Genomic DNA, 16,857 nt, shown 5'->3' with positions numbered 1-16,857 from the left:
TGCGCATGTGTATCAAGCATGATCACGTGTGCTCTGTGTGATGGTGTCTGTGTGAATTAAATGCTTTAAACTTGTGATTTCAAATTATGCTGCGCTACGCTATACATTTGCCCACTGTCATATTCAGGACATTTTCTCTTTGTGCTGTATGTAAAATGAGGGTTACCCTAGCTTTATTTGAAAAATATGATTCCCAGTGCACACAAACTTCCCAGAATACTGAGTGCCCTGTTGATTAAAGTGTTTACTTTCTTTTTTTATTATATTTTTAGTAAATATTTATTTAATTGTGAAAAATACCTTGTCATCTAAAGTATAAGTATGATTATTTTACACATTTATTTTTAATCCATTGTCAAATGATTAAAAAATGACTAAATATTAATAACCATATATTTTTTTTTAAATCAAATCGGCTTTATATCGACTATCACCCCCCCCCCCCCTGCTTTCCAAGATATCGGCATATATATATATATATATTAACTGAGTAAATAGCTTAATCTTTTTTTATCCTCGCAGCGCGTTTGTTATGCAATAATTATACTGTGGCAAATTAATTGTAATTTAATTTAATTTAATATATGTAATATGCAACAAACGTAAATAAGAATGTAACATGCCTACATTAATTGGAAATACTAAATCCTCTTAATATTGACCACAACTGTTGTTTTTGACAATATATCTGGCTATCATCAGCACAAGATGGGGCAGACAGCACTTTGCCTGTTACGTCGTTTGGGCTGTCTTGTTGAGTGCAGTGGCAATGAGAACATTATATTATTGTATACACTTCAAGCTCTTTTATTTTCCAAATGTAATAGGATTAATCCAACGGATCGTTCGGTTTGTAATGTGTACCGAACCAAAAGCCTCGTACCGAACTTAAGCCTCGTACTGAATGCTTCAATACAAATACATGTATCGTTAAACCCCTACTCAAAACTAAATGAAAAAAAAAATCTATTGAAAATAAAATAAACAGACAAACAGGCTTTTTTAATCACAATCTAACATACACACACACACACACACACACACACACACTCACACACACATATCTGCTAACTAAAAATAGACAGCACACAGTGGTATGCTTTATTTCCATACCAGTGCCTGAATTTGTAATGAAGAAACAGCTACACAGTGAGAAGGTAAGCAGAAAAACTGATTTGTTCATTGTAGGTGATATTCATTAAATAATGTAGCCCATTAACAACGGAGTACTAGATCCTGTTTGGACAATTTCAGTGCATTTGAAGGCCATTAGAGCCCTGCGCTATGTGTGGAGGAAATCACTAATGAACAGAGAGTCATATTAGTCTCTTAATAACCGTGTGTCTATCTGTGTAGCAGCTAGTCCCTCTGCAGTCATTTGCTGCCATTTTCTCGCCTACAAAAGCAGCCCGGCTTTACAATTACTCTTCTTCATGATAGCTTCCTGTCAAAGAGGAGGCTTCCCTCTCTTATTCAAATGAGCGGCTACTGTTTCCTACCATAGCCAGAACACAGGACTCAGATCAGGAAAAAAAAAAGACTTTTTATCCATTCAGAGCTCTGTTGGTGCCCTTTTAGTGTTCAGCAGAGCTGGAATGGACATTAAGAGGCTGCTGGTTCCCCTCAGCATTTGTGTGATGACGTTGATGGGTCAGTGGAATGAGAGGTATGTAATCGGCAATGGGTTTTTAGTGAATCTCAGCAGACAATGAGCTGTTTAATTCTCAGGCGATGGAAGATTCCTGTGAGGAGATTAAGTATATGATAGAGAGAAAGAATGAGAGAAAGATGAAGAGAAGGAAGAAGAGAGGATGTGACGTATATATATATATATATATATATATATATATATATATATATATATATATATATATATATATATATATTAGGTCATATACAGAGAATATAAAAAATTACACAAAATTTATTTAAAAAATAGCTATGCTACGCTAGCCATGAAATGCCACAAAACCACATAAAATGGTCTAAATGCAATTTTCTTTTATGCTGAAACAAAAAGTTGGGGAGGAACACATAAAAGCTCTTTTTAATAGTTATATTAATAATATTTTTTTTAGCCTGTTGCACATGGTACAAGCGAGAGGGGTTCAGTGCCTTGCTCAAGGATCTCACCTCACTCATGGTATTGAAGGTGAAAGAGAGCACTGGTTATTCACTCTCCTACCAACCATTCCTGCCGGACCTGAGACTCGAAACCAGGTTATCAGGTTATCCAGGTTATAAATCCAACTCTCAAACCATAAGTCTACAACTGCCCTAGTGTATCATTGCCCAGTTTTTCCCTCCATAACCATTCAAAAAGTAAACCAGTGTACAGGATGGGGCTTGGTGTTTTAAAATCTTTCGTTCATATTCACACACTGATACAAGTGCACTACTGAACTTGACTATGACCCAGCAAATGTAAGCACATGCCAGAACAGTCACAACATATAAACACACCGCAGCTGCAGTTGAGTGTGCGGCGTTGCAGGAAGCAGTTGTGTGAGACTGGTGTTAATGGGTCACCTGGCACAAGGCGCATGCCCACACATCCACACTCACTCACACAAAGTCTCTCTGACATACAGAAAGGTGGTAAGATGCCAGCTGTTACCCTGGCGACCTGCATGGCTGCAAGGATCCATGAAAAGAGAGTGATAGCAAAAAACGTTGTGTGTGCATGTGTGTCTGAGGGTGGGCTGGGCTGCCCAGAGGGAAAGTCATGGCAGGCATACTAATCACACTCAGAGATGTAACTGGAAAGCCATGTATGATACTAGCCAGATATCACAAATAACTTCACAAATCACAAATTCGCAATCCTTAGCCAACGAACATAAAAAAACTAAAAAAAAAAAAAAACTTGATATAAGCACTTCATGCTTCCTTCATATATCATGCACACTGCCAAAAGCACCAAAAGTTGGTTAAATGACCATGGTGTTGGTGTGCTTGACTGGCCAGTAAACTCACGAGAGCTGAAGGTATTGTCAAGATGAAAATGAGAATCGAGAGACTAAAAAAATGCAGATGAGCTGAAGGACACTGTCAAAGAAACCTGGGCTTCCATACCACCTCAGCAGAGCCACAAACTGATCACCTCCATGCCACGCCGAATTGAGGCAGTAATTAAAGCAAAAGAAGCCTCTACAAAGTTGTGAGTACATGTGCAGTAAATTAATATACTTTCCAGAAGGGCAACAATTCACTTTTTATTTTATTTTATTTTTTTATTGGTCTTCTGAAGTATTTTAATTTGTTGAGATACTGTAGTGAATTGGTGGGTTTTTGTTAAATGTGAGCAAAAAACATCACAATTAAAAGAACCAAGGTTTAAACTACTTCAGTCTGTGTGCACTGAATTTATTTAATACACGAGTTCCACAATTTGAGTTGAATTACTGAAATAAATGAACTTTTCCACAACATTCTACTTTATTGAGATGCACCTGTATATTAGATACTTTATTTTAAAATAATTTGTATTATATTGGCAAAATTAAAGTATATTAAAGTTTATTAAATTAGTATTACATTTAAAGTACATCTTATAATCTATAACGTAACATAACATTACATATAACATATAACATAATAATAGTTTGAGGCAGTGTTATCCATTTATCCAAACCCCATTGAAAACAATTATTTTCACAGTTCTATTTGGTAATGCTATAGGATAGAAATGACTTTCTTTAGCTTTTCTCGTTCATTCATTCATGATTTTTGTTTACTATTGATCATACATTAGATAATTTGAGATCCTTGCATGTGCAAGGATTCGACCAATTGTCCTGCATACATTCTTGTTTAGCATTACTGTACATGCATTTTTTTTTCTCTCTCTCAAAAATCAGTCATAGGGCAAACTTATCTGAAAGTTGGATGGCGTCCATACACAACAGCATGGAACATCTGGCCAGCAGCAGGTCGGTGGATCCAAACATGCAGCTGTGCATGGATATGTACAAGTGTATGTGTGTTTGGAGTATACAGAAGATGTTCTGTTAAGCTTCAGATCTTCTTAAATACGATCAGCAAGGCTCCACTGGGAGAGGCACGACTCTGTGTACTTACGCTAATTAACCATGAGCACCGAGATGAATAACCCCCAGGACCATGCTGGTTCTTACAAGACTCTGTAACAGTGGAGGAAAACAACACAGCTGTTTGTGAGTTTTAATTCCTTGTATGTTAATCTCACAAGGAAATATCATGCAAACATAACACTGTTTATGCTTTAATCCAAACTTTCTATTGTATGTCATTCCCAAGCTGTAAGTGATGTCAGATTTTTTTGGTCAGTCTAAACTAAAGTGTACCACAAGTAAACCAACTAGAAAATAAAAAATAATTTTTACTGATTAGCATTTTGCCCTTGCTGTTAGATGCACTCGCTACACTCGCTACACTATTCTGATTGATAGTCATTCAAAAGTCACTGTTTTTTATTATTATTATTATTATTTATTTATTTATTTATTTATTTATTCATTCATTCGTTTATTTGGCAAATGGAGAGCTATTAAAGGCATGGAATTAAGAATTTACATACTTTTTATTTTAAAAGTTACAGCAAATAAATTTATAATGTTACAAAAAAAAATGAATGCTGAAAAAATCCTGAGAAAACAAAAACAACAAAAAAAAAAACAGTATCAACAAAAATAACAAGCACCAAACCAATCACCAAGCCATCATATTAGAATGATTTCTGAAGGATCATGTGATACTCAATACTTGTGTAATGGCTGCTGAAAAAATAAAAAATAAAAAAATAATAAAAAAAATATACTTTTTAAAACATTAAAATAGAAAATAATTATTTTAAATTGTAATAGAAAGTCATAACATAAAAGTAGATTTTTTTTTTTACTGTGTTTTTTATTTTGTTTGTTTTTTTGGATCAAATAAATGCAGCTTTGAGCATAAAAGACTTAATAATAATAATAATGATAATAATGATAATAAAAAAGCAAACATTTGCACAGTAGTTTACATTTTGTGTTGTTGTCAAACTGTTTGATACTAATATGAAACTGTTAGTGTACAACAGCTGAGCAACAGTGATAAAGAGCTTCTACCAGGGACAAAAATGGTCTATGGGTTCGGAATAAGAGTAGGGGAGCAAACAAACTAGTCAAAATGAGTCACACAAGTGTAAAAACAACCTTAAAAAAAGATTTTTGCTTCTAATCTATTCTCTTTTGAACAGATTCCACAAATCAGACAAAAATGAGACATTTTGTGTGCTGCAGCGTGAAGATTCCCATCCATTCCGTTTTACATCTGATTGTAAAACGATCCTTCCTGTTTAGAAATAGGATGAGAGCGTAGCAGAGGGCCATAAATGCTAACGAACAACGCATGTAAAGACTTTGGCTGGGAGTGCCAGTGCAAAGCATTTATCACCAAAAGCTGTCTGGAACAGTCCAATAAATTATGAATAATGGAAAGAGGCTTCCACAGCACCTGCTCCCCTTATAACAATGGCCACGGTTTAGAACAGGGTTGAGGAAAATGGCAAAAGCTGTTAGCCAGAGGGCCGAGACAGACATATTGTGAAAGAAAGAGAGAAAGATAGAGCGAAAATGGGATGATGACGAAAGATAGTTAGCCCATCTGTCACTACAATGGCGTCCCAAATGCCACTCCATGGCTGATACGTATATACATGAGCTCATCCGGCACAGCTCATTCCCAATACAAATCTACAAACAAGCAGCTCTACCAGAGGAAAAAATGTAGCAACACAGCCACAAATGCAATGTACACAAATGCTTCCACCTATCCGAGCATACATGGATGACATGACCACCTTGACCTCTACTGCAGCATGTACCAGGCGGCTACTTGGAAAACTGCAGGAGAACATCAAGTGGGCTCGGATGAAAATCAAACCGAACAAGTCACGAAGCATCTCAATAGTTAAGGGACAGCTTAAAGATGTGAAGTTCTGCATTGGTGATGACCCAATACCAACAGTGTCTGAGCAACCTGTCAAAAGCCTGGGTAGATGGTACAACGCTAGCCTTGGGGACAAAGACCAAGTTCAGCAAGTAAGGCAGGACATTACCAACAGTCTGGAAACCATCAACAGTACCCTACTGCCAGGGAAGCTCAAACTCTGGTGTCTGCAATTTGGACTTCTCCCTCGGGTAATATGGCCACTCACTATCTATGAGCTCCCAATAACAACTGTGGAAAAGATGGAGCGAACCGTGACTTCATACGTGAAGAAATGGCTCGGCATCCCACGCTGTCTGACTAACATCAGCCTCTACGGCAAAGGGGTCCTTGAACTGCCTATAACGAGCCTCACCGAGGAGTACAAGTGCTCTAAAGTGAGACCCCAGATGACTTTGAAGGACTCCAGGGACCAGACCATCAGCAATGCCGTTCCACCTCTGTTAACTGGACGGAAATGGAAACCATCCGAGGTGGTCCAGCAAGCTATGTCAGCCCTGAGGCACAGCGACATTGTAGGGCACGTCCAGTTGGGGAGAGGGGGCCTTGGCCTTACCGCAAGTAAGCCAACTTGGCATAAGGCCTCAACATCAGAGAGGAGGAAAATGGTGGTCGAGGAGGCGCGCCGTCAGGAGGAGGCGGAAAGAAGTGCAAAGGCTGTCTCTCTTGCCAAGCAGGGACAATGGATGAGGTGGGAAGGCCTGGAGAGGAGAAAGCTTAGCTGGAGGGAGCTCTGGGAAATGGAGGCAAGTAACATCAGCTTCATCATAAGAGCCACCTATGATGTGCTCCCATCTCCAAAAAACCTCCACCAGTGGTATGGAGAGGACCCAACCTGTGCCCTCTGCCCAACTCCAGCAACTCTTAAGCACATCTTGGCTGGTTGTAAAACCAGCCTCACACAAGGTCGTTACACCTGGAGACACAACCAGGTCCTCAAGACTCTGGCAGCAGCTCTTGAGAGCCAGAGGAATACTACAAACTCCTTGCCCCTGAGAGCAATCAATTCCATCACGGCCCAAACCTTCATCCGAGAGGGACAGAAGAAGCCCAAACATCCCCCTATTAAATCAGAGGCTGGACAGCTAGCCATGGCCCGGGACTGGAAGATGCTTGTCGATATTGGGCAGCAACTAATCTTTCCAGCTGAGATTGCAGTCACCACCCTTAGGCCAGACTTGGTTCTCTGGTCCCCTTCATTGAAGTCTGTTTACATCACTGAGCTCACAGTAATAATAATAATAATAATAATAATAATAATAATAATAATAATAATAATAATAATAATAATAATAATATGTTGTTGTTTCTGTATTTTGTTAAATACTTGGTTTGTTTTATTTTTATTATTATATTATTTTTATAATAATAATAATAATAATAATAATAATAATAATATTATTATTATTATTATTATTATTATTATTATTATTATTATTATTATTATTATTATTATTTCCTATGAAATTGCAATTTGATAATTTCTCCAAAACATGAAGCCCTAGTTTAAGCATATCATACCAAAAGTTTATTGGTTATCATCATTTAGAAACTATTTAGCATTTTTTTTTTTAGCATCAAAGTTGGTGCTGTGGCTTAGTTGGTTAAAGCGCCTGTCTAGTAAACAGGAGATCCTGGGTTCGAATCCCAGCAGTGCCTTTGCTGGTGATCAAGTGCTTCCTTGGGCTTTGAGGTTTTGGGAAGTCGTGGCCTAATGGTTAGAGAGTCGGACTCCCAATCGAAAGGTTGTGAGTTCGAGTCCCGGGCTGGCAGGAATTGTGGGTGGGGGGAGTGCATGTACAGTTCTCTCTCCACCTTCAATACCACGACTTAGGTGCCCTTGAGCAAGGCATCGAACCCCCAACTGCTCCCCGGGCGCCGCAGCATAAATGGCTGCCCACTGCTCCGGGTGTGTGCTCACAGTGTGTGTGTGTGTGTTCACTGCTCTGTGTGTGTGCATTTCGGATGGGTTAAATGCAGAGCACAAATTCTGAGTATGGGTCACCATACTTGGCTGAATGTCACTTCACTTCACTTTTTTTTTTTTTTTAGCAATAACATAATTTAGCCAATAGTTTCTCAGGTGACATAACACACAATTATCTTTGCTCTGAGACCACGTCAGCAGTAAATCATTCCCAACAAAAATGGAATTTTTTTGTGCCGGCGAGATGCTCATGCTTCATATGTTCTCATTTCCTCTAAAGCTAAAGGAAGTGATTGAAGCCAGCCCGTTCACGATGCCTGAACCTCCCTCGCTTTTCTTACTGCTGTTAACTTGCTCTGACAGAGCTGCTTTGCTTTCTGTGCAGGTCTCTCACTCCCTACTTCCTCATCCAAGCCTGAGCGATTTTACAGCCACAAGGAACCTGTTCTTTTTGATTTGCCACACGTGAATGATCAGCAGCGTCGCACAGGCAGCACAGGACTTTCCGGCGGTTTGTCTGAGAAAAGAAAGGTGGTGATGAGTGATAGATTCACTCCATTATGTTCTGCTCTAGGTTGAGTGTGAGAATAGTCTGATATTATTCCTGCTCATCCTTAAAATAACCACAAGATTCCCATGGGAAACCACAGCACTGAATGGGAGACTGACAGAATGAAGAAGAAGAAGAAGAAGAAGAAGAAGAAGAAGAAGAAGAAGAACTTCCAGACATAGTATATCACAAGGTACCAGAGAGAACTTTTTTGTGTTGTATTATATTACTTCATCCAAACAAAACCGTATACATTTGATGCAAGTGACAACTTCTCAAGAAAATGTCCTTCTATCAGCATTCATGCATGCATCAACAAAACATTGTTCTGGAAACCTTGTTTTGGAGGATTCCTTGAAGTCTTGCTTATCCTCACATGTATTTGAAATCAGTTGCTTTTCACAGGATTTCGCTGTATTTTTCATAAGTTTCTTTACTTACCAAGGTTCCATATATATATGGATCATCTGCCATTTCATAGTCGAATGATGACTAATATGAGGCTGAGCAACAAGTCACTGTGTGATGGAGCCTAGAGAATATCCCTAAGATTCAAGATATGGGGCAAAATGCCCGTTTCAGATTGTGTCTCATATTGACATCACGTAGTTAAGAAATATCACACGAGCTGTAGGCTCATGCAAGATCACATAAGTGCAAATGTGATACTCATCTTATACAACAGTTCATTAAGAAGTTAATATTGTGTTATTTTAGACACAATGTTGTCTGTTTTGCTAAATTTTGCCAACCAAAATATAAAGATAAATCAGAACTGTTCATCCCCGAGCAACCCACAGCGGCATTTCATTTCTTAATCCACTTTTTGAACAAATTGGGTGAACCATTTGGCGCACTGAACCACTGGCCATAGTCACATTGGATTGGCACTGCACAGACCGCTCGGTGTATAACATCAAAGTACCGCGAGAGCGATTCAAATGCACAAGGAGTTGTCTGCTCTCTAAAGCTCTTGCGGTACTTTGATGTCACACACCGAACGGTCTGATGGTGATGACCCGCTTCAAGTCGAACAAGCCTAATGATTCAATGAACGATTCATAAAGAACCATTTACTTCACTCCTAAAGGAATCAGCCATTTGAACGAATCAAACGAATGAATAAATGACTTGAAACTTAATCATTAAGACATTACCACCACCTACTGGCAGTTTTAGTTTATTATTTAGAGTATCATTTCATTAAAGAAATAATTTAAAAAATCATAGTAATAATAATAAAAGTAAGAAAATAAATTATTAATGTTATAGTTCACCCAACCAAAAATTACAATTCAAAAGAGTGGGCTATATGTAATACATTTTGTCAAACAAAATATTTCTTACTGAACCTACTTTTTGTAATCTCTGTTTGATGCTTTACACAACAGTTACTTTAAATGATCTTTTCAGAGTAATTTCTCCAAATTTGATGTGCGATTAATTCAAATAATAAATCACAACATCATGTAATACCAGCCCTTATATATATATATATATATATATATATATATATATATATATATATATATATATATATATACAGTACAGACCAAAAGTTTGGACACACCTTCTCATTCAAAGAGTTTTCTTAATTTTCATGACTATGAAAATTGTAGATTCACACTGAAGGCATCAAAACTATGAATTAACACATGTGGAATTATACTGTATATGGAATTATATACATAACAAAAAAGTGTGAAACAACTGAAAATATGTCATATTCTAGGTTCTTCAAAGTATCCACCTTTTGCTCTGATTACTGCTTTGCACACTCTTGGCATTCTCTTGATGAGCTTCAAGAGGTAGTCACCTGAAATGGTCTTCCAACAGTCTTGAAGGAGTTCCCCGAGAGATGCTAAGCACTTGTTGGCCCTTTTGCCTTCTGTCTGCAGTCCAGCTCACCCCTAAACCATCTCGATTGGGTTCAGGTCCGGTGACTGTGGAGGCCAGGTCATCTGGCGCAGCACCCCATCACTCTCCTTCTTGGTCAAATAGCCCTTGATGCCTTCAGTGTGACTCTACAATTTTCATAGTCATGAAAATAAAGAAAACTCTTTGAATGAGAAGGTGTGTCCAAACTTTTGGTCTGTACTGTGTATATATATATATATATATATATATATATATATATATATATTCTAATTTAATTAATCAATTTGTCACTTATTTCCATGATGGCAAAGCAGAATTTTTAGCAGCCATTACAACATCAGTGTCACATGATATTTTAGAAATCATTCTTATTTGTTGCTCAATAACCGTTTCTTCTAATTATTAGTGCTGGTGAGTACATTTAGTTGAAATAGAATTGTATTTAACATTATAAAATGCCTTTACTGTCAATTGTGATCAGCTTAATGCTTTTTGGTTAATTATTTTTTTAATTTAATTTAATTTAATTTAATTTAATTTAATTTAATTTGTGTTTGTTTGTTTGTTTGTTTGTTGGAATAGTAGTGTAATTTATTCTAATATTTATGAACAAATATTTTAAATTAAATTTAGGTATTAATTTTTTACACCATAAATAAATAACTGCACACTTGAACAAGAAAATGCCACATACTGACCTACAGTAGGCACAGAAATGTCTAATTCCAGATTTATCATGGAAATTCATATTTTTATGCAATGTTAATTATTTTTAAAAGTCATGTGATAACATCCATACATAATCAAGTCTTTTTCAGATTCTTCAGAAATGAGGCCAACACATCCCTAGAGTGATACTCTGATGGTGCAATGGTGACCCGGACTGGACCCAACTGATATTCCAAGATCAGTGAGGCATGGCTCTGGCACTCCACTTGATCCCACTCACCTGTGGATATGGATAGTGATTTTAAGACAGATGAGATCTGAAGGCATGCAGCCTGGAAATATCTACTGTTACCTTGCAAATCTCCGTATACATGCAAGAGCCATTCCCCAGTGATCATACTGAGTAGATAGGGGGCATCCGGAGAGACATGAGTAGAAAAGGAGGGGCAGCTGGAGCCCTGCTGAGTTAGTTCTAATCAAGCCAACCCTTAATCACTAGTGTGAATGAGGAGTGGGTTTTGTTAAAAGTTGAGCTCTCCTACTAGTAGTGCACTGGTATTGATTGCAGGAGAGATTTACAGCCACACCAAAGCACCTATTTATTCGTACCCCACCATAAACCACAGCAGAGCTGCTGAGAAGCCATGGCAACGGGAGTCCAGCAGGTACACACATCCCACTGACCGCAGCTCCAACTGAGGGAGAAGAGGACCAGAGCAGAACAGAGCGAGAAATGGTAGGAACAGACATAACGAAGAGTTTGCAAAGGAAGTCAGCAATTAACCGTAGAAAAAAGGGACGCACTCACTTTCGTCCAAATGATTTGCGATTCATTTTGATGATGTCTTGCTGAACTTTTTGTACGTCCCGTTTTTCCCAGCCCATGAATAAATTGTAAGTCTGCTTTTTTTAAGATATATACATCAACAGATTAACAACAGCAGTGGTGCAGAGAAGCAAAACCAAATTCAGGAGGACAGAGAAGGAGCTGTACTCATAATGAATTCTGCATCCAACAAGATAAACATTCTTTGAGGATCACACTTATTGCACATCAGAGCCCTTTAAATATAATGAATTACACTGTGTGCACAAATTAACACCTCACTCATGGTCTCAAATCTGCTGTAAATCTATTGACAATCAAGTACTACTACAAGAACACTAGAACTTTAACTATCAGCTGATCCCTGTTTTAAATGGACAGTTATTCCCAAAAAAATACATTATATAATTATTTATTTCCTTCAGTTTGTTCTTAAACTTTTTCAAATATGTGTTACAACAAAAGTTCATATCATCTGTTTGTAATAAGATGAATGTGAATGAGGGCTGTAAGGCTTCAAAAAACACCATAAAACATACAAATTGGCCCCTATATCCCAAATCTTCTAAGCCAGAAATATATGTGTGGGAGGAACAGACCAATTTTAAGTTGTTATTCACTTACTTAAAATTTTCACAGTTCAAAAACTGAACAGTTGGGTGGACAGGATCACCTGATTCATTGAAATATAACAATTTAAAGAATCATTCGATCATAAATCGCACATCACAACTTATCTCATTAACTTTTTATTTTACATATCATTCATCCATAGCACACCTATCCAGACATTTGCGCCTCCCTCGCACCCATACACCAGTGTTCTACAAATGTGCGAAAGCTTTTTTCAGCCTGAGAGGAATCTGAAAATTAGGCCCTGCTTTTGAGGCATCCAAAGAAAGCCGACTGATTGCTGTGTGGCTGTCTAATGTGTCTGACTCGTCAGCAACTAGATATTCGACCCTCCACACAGACACAAGTGCCTGTCAGGATCTGAGGATGACTGATCATAAAAAGCGAGCCAGAAGATAGGAAAAAAATGGGGACAGGATTGAAATTGTGCTACTTATTGAAGTTCACTCACGATTGAAGTATCTAGCCTCGGTTGGTGAATTACATGCCTTTCTTTCACTAATGACTTATTTGGACTTTTATGTATCTAAACAAACTTATTAAGCCTTCTTGGAAAGCCTTGGGGATGACAATTAACCTCGACTGTAAAGTTCTTTTATCTTTAGCTGTTGTAGCGATGGCCCTACTGAACCTTGGCCAAGCTTTCCTTAGTCTAGCAGTCATAATGTCTCTTCTACAGTTTATGGAGTAAAGAATAATTAGAGTTAATGTCGAAGAGCTGACTCTCCATTCACACAACACTCTAATGATACCATAGTCAAACTGTCAGGAAATTTACTCTTGGCTATTCACGATGACAAACGACACAAGCCCGCAGGAATCAATGAAGATCTTGTGAACTGGGATGAGGTTCATTCTTTGCGGTTGGTGACTCGGTTTTCTATTTTGTTTGGCTTTACAAGAAGGGGAACTAATGAACGTTTTAATAAGGGTGTATTCTGCAGATACATGAAAGATAGTTTACTATGTGGTCGTGTCCAACACCTGATCATTAGGGTAGTGTCTAATGAAAATGTCATGCAAATTGTTAATTTAGCTTTGAACGACAGTAATTAATGAGTATATTGATAATTAGCATGTGGTTGACGGCATGCAAAACAAGCTCTTTGATCCAGCTTAATAGCCATTATTCAATTTAGTGAACACTTCATTTGGAGTAGCACGTCTGGTAGTAAAAGGAAACTACATCAGTACAGGCTGAGTGAGTGACGTAGTCGTCACGTATGCTTAGTAAGTGTATACAAACACTTTAGATATAAATAACAATATTTCAATCTACATGAAGTAAATACAGCAGAAATGTTTTAGTACTTTATTCACTGAATATATTAAACAATTCTATATTTATATTCAATTAAAGCATGTAGAAATGAAAACCATACATTTTAAGGCAAATATTATTTAGGATTAAAACTATAATACTATATATATGTGTGACCCTGGACCAAAAAAACAATCATAAATTTCCATTTTTCAAAATTGAGAATTGTACATTATCTGAAAGGTGAATAAATAAGCTTTCCCTTTATGTTTTTTTTTTTACTTTTTTAACTTTTGATATTTACAATTGCTTTAGTAAATGTTATACTTTTATTTATATTATTTATAATACATAACATTAGCAGAAAAGAATACATTTAAAACATATTAAGTAAAATTTACATAGCTTCACGCTACTGGTGCTCCCAGCATGTACCTGGGCGTGAATAATTAATAAGGCATGTTTTCACAGTTTGCCAGTTTCCCTGTTGCTGTTGATTTTGTTACATTTAGTATCTTGTTGTTTTATGACGTCTAGAGTTTAAACTTACCCAATGGTGCTCAAAAATTACCCATTGATTGTTACCGTTATCATGTCTTGGGTACCAAATGTGTAAGCCTGCGTGTGTGGCTTAGTTTCTTGTTTCCTAAGATAATGATAGAGAGTGTTATAACATGCAACCAAGTCATATCATTGGGTTGTTTAAAACATCTTAAAGGAAAATCTGCATTAATGTAAAACAATTTTAAATGTGTGTATATATTGTTATTTTAAGCATTATTGTTTTAAATTGAAAATAGACCCTATTTACTTTTTTTAAGCATTTTCCTGGTTTTATAGTGCAGGTTTAAGTTCAGGGTCACAAATCTCTTAACTACCTGGATCTATTTTAATATCCAAGTAACGCTGTTCACATTCCAATAAATTCCCAATTCATATAACCATTTTGTCTTGTTGAATATTGCCAAAAACCTACATTTTGCTTTGTTTCCTGTTTTAAATATATCAAGATGTTGAAGAAAAAGATAGTGGGTTTACTTTAATATTGAGAGGGGGATTCAGGCACAGAGGAGATGTTGAGAGGAGATTCCTAGGCATGCACAGAACTGAGAGAAGAGAGAAGGGAAGGAGAAGTGAAAGATACTGCATCTTAATCTCAGTTCTAACCTTGATCTGCTTAATGTAAACAATTTGAGACCATAAAAGTTCATCTATGATTTCTTATTCATGTGCACATTATTGTTGCAAACTCCAAAGTAAAAAGAAAAATGGTGCATTGAAGTTTGTTAATAGCTCCAGAACACTCTGAATATAATGAATATAATGTATAATATCTGAAAAACTGCTATTTCCCTACAATTCTGACACATGTGCCATGCCTCTTACAGTGCATTTAAAACAACCAAATATACACTCATTGAGTCTCATTCACTTATCATGTATGACGCCTGCCTACAAATGATTTCATGCAGAAATGTATCCAAAATTAGCTAAATTTAGGATGGAATTTTGCAAACATTAGAACATTTGTATTAAATTATTAATGAAAAAATTAAATGTAAAAGGATTTTAAAAAAATGCACAAAAAAAACTCTGAAGGTTTTAACAATATTTTCAGAATCAAATCCATTCAACTCAGTTACACAAATCTTTTCCAAAAATAATATCAAAATCTTACATGAACTGTGTGCTTCCAGGGGTTAATTTGCATCTTGAAGAGGTTCAAAAACAATAACAAACACATCACAAAGTGCTTGAAAATGACTACGACTAGATCTATAATTCTGATGCTGACACGTAAACAAACTGAAGACAGATCTGGAGTCACTCTAAAATCCTTCCCATTATTGACTTTGAGCTCTTAAAGGAACTACCCACAATCCTCTTCTCTCCTCAAGCACAATAAATCTACCTCGTTAAAGATCGCATGGGGCATGACAATCACATTATTCCTTATCAACGATCCAAACTCTGGAAGAACCACACAGAGTGATGAGCTATAGATCTTCATCATATCCAAGCATTTATTGCCCTACATATACCTGCTCAAGGATATTTGCCTAATGGAAACTAACACTGGCATGTAATGATCGGCTGGCCTCGAATATAAAACCCGAGCAAATGTGACTGTAATGCTTGAATATGAGGCGAGCAAAAATTGAAAATACCCTCATCATATTGTCTACTTGTCGAGAGACCAATTATAGAAATACAGCAAATCAATGTGAGTAAATAGAAGGGAGAGACGGGAGGATGGAGAGGTGAGGGGTTTGTCCTAGAGGAAAGCAGTAACACATACCATCATTGCATCCCCTCATATCACATATTATTGCCGCATTGATTTGTTGTCATTGATTAGCGATGTTCATGTTGGGTTGTTTTCTTTAGAGTGCACATTAGCGTGTGTGTGTATGTGTGTGTGTGCTTGTTCTGTACAGGTAGGAAAGGAAATTAAATACTCAAATCTCAACTAATTCAGATGGAAAACATTGACCTGGGAGAAGTTAGGAATCAGTTGCCTGATTTGCTAGCACACTTTCATTTCTCCTCTCACGCTCTTTTCTCCTCTCCCTCTCTCTCTCTCTGGGAGTCATTAACATCCCTAAGAACTCCATTAACGATACTGATAACCCTCTGCATCATAGAGACAGCTTGAGTGTAGCACCCCACTGACATGAACACACACACAAAAAAAGTGTGTGTGTGTGTGTGTGTGTGTGTGTGTGTGTGTGTGTGTGTGCGTGTGCGTGTGCGTGTGCGTGTGTGAGAGAGAAAGAGAGAGAGAGAGAGAGCATGTTAACTTTTTAGTCTTAAAACAGTTCTCGCTGCATCAGCCCAACCCTACAGTACTAACTAATGCAAACAGTGATTTGCTTTCCTTTGGAAGCAACAGTGGTTATAAGTTTTGCGAATATATAATTGTCACACTCAGGCAGAACAGCAGCAATTTTGCTTGGTGACATTTCTTATTTATGAATAAAGAATATATGAATGATATAATAGATGAAAACATGAAATTTATGAATAAAAATATAATATATAATGGTGATAAATTATAAAATCAATACTATCAACAGCTAATTTTAAGCCTAGAAAACAAGATAACAGTATCGAGTAACATTTTATATATGATATTGACAGTT

General features: G+C 37.0%; 1 protein-coding gene and 1 non-coding gene across 2 annotated transcripts in view; one reads left to right on the top strand and one right to left on the bottom strand.

The window, feature by feature from the left end:
* Window positions 1–16,857, bottom strand: part of LOC132142262 (zeta-sarcoglycan-like) — a 257,013-nt gene that overhangs the window by 130,382 nt on the left and 109,774 nt on the right. The window lies entirely within an intron of this gene.
* Window positions 7,556–7,629, top strand: trnat-agu (transfer RNA threonine (anticodon AGU)). Its single transcript has one exon. It is a non-coding gene; the product is annotated as a tRNA-Thr (tRNA).

The sequence above is a fragment of the Carassius carassius genome, chromosome 6, assembly GCF_963082965.1.
Source record: "Carassius carassius chromosome 6, fCarCar2.1, whole genome shotgun sequence".
In the NCBI taxonomy this organism is placed as follows: domain Eukaryota; kingdom Metazoa; phylum Chordata; class Actinopteri; order Cypriniformes; family Cyprinidae; genus Carassius; species Carassius carassius.
Note: the sequence above shows the minus strand (reverse complement) of the source record. Positions and strands in the feature narration are given on the sequence as shown.